The 789-nt window shown below is 53.1% G+C and overlaps 1 protein-coding gene across 2 annotated transcripts in view; it reads right to left on the bottom strand.

The window, feature by feature from the left end:
• sh3bp4a (SH3-domain binding protein 4a) overlaps positions 1 to 291 on the bottom strand; it is an 80,281-nt gene extending 79,990 nt beyond the window's left edge. The window contains exon 1 of one of the 2 annotated variants that reach the window (XM_085985651.1): positions 59 to 291. The gene's annotated coding sequence lies outside the window, so the exon portion shown is untranslated. The remainder of the gene's footprint in view (positions 1 to 58) is intronic. The other variant, XM_085985652.1, reaches the window with a different exon arrangement.
• Positions 292 to 789: the final 498 nt, after the last annotated feature.

The raw sequence follows: 789 nt of genomic DNA, 5'->3' as shown, positions 1-789 counted from the left end.
CCTCAGCCATTTTGCGCCAATTGCTTTCAGCGCTGCATTTTTAACAGTCAGAAATCACCTTCAGGATGACACAGCGTGTCGTTGCATTCTGCAGCTCGATACAGTGTGTAACAGCGACGCGATGTATATTGAAAATAAAGGCAACATACTTGCAGCGCCCGAGACGCCGTCCTGCTGCGCGCACTGAGCCAGCGGCTCCCTCTCGACACAATGAGCAGCTTCTCTGCGCGCCCACGAGGCCCGTCACCGTCACCGTCCCCCGGGAGCGCGCGACAAACAACCCAGCCAGCGGCTCGCTCCCGGCGCTACCAAATACAATGAGCAGCATCTCTGCGCGGCCACGAGGCGCGCCCCCTCGGTCTTGAGCCAGCGCGGCACTCCAGCATGCGCGCGCCTTCCTGGGGAGTGGATTGCAAACCACGGCACCATGAGTAGGTTGCAGTAGGGACAAGCTGGAGCTTTAAAAAAAAAATCAGCTGAGAACATGAGTAACATTTTATAAGTAATGTTCCCGCATCATAAGACACAGAATTAAGTGGAGAACATTGATCTTTTTTTTGAAAAGAAGAATTCAGGGGGGCGGTGATTTCCTCTCTTTGGGCAGAGTGCAAGTCAAGCGCCCAAAGTACAGTATGCTCCCTCTGAACAGACCTGAATCCACCTGTATTTCCAAGCTTAGCTCACTGGCATGGCACCAACGTACCCCAGATGCAGCAACACCCCTTGGATTAAACACACACCCAAAAGTGGGGAATTAAAGTAGACTGTTGCAGCTGTGGTAATGGGCAC

The sequence above is a fragment of the Somniosus microcephalus genome, chromosome 4 (assembly GCF_052327205.1).
Source record: "Somniosus microcephalus isolate GS21.2 chromosome 4, FLI_Smic_1.0, whole genome shotgun sequence".
Taxonomy (NCBI): Eukaryota; Metazoa; Chordata; class Chondrichthyes; order Squaliformes; family Somniosidae; genus Somniosus; species Somniosus microcephalus.
Note: the sequence above shows the minus strand (reverse complement) of the source record. Positions and strands in the feature narration are given on the sequence as shown.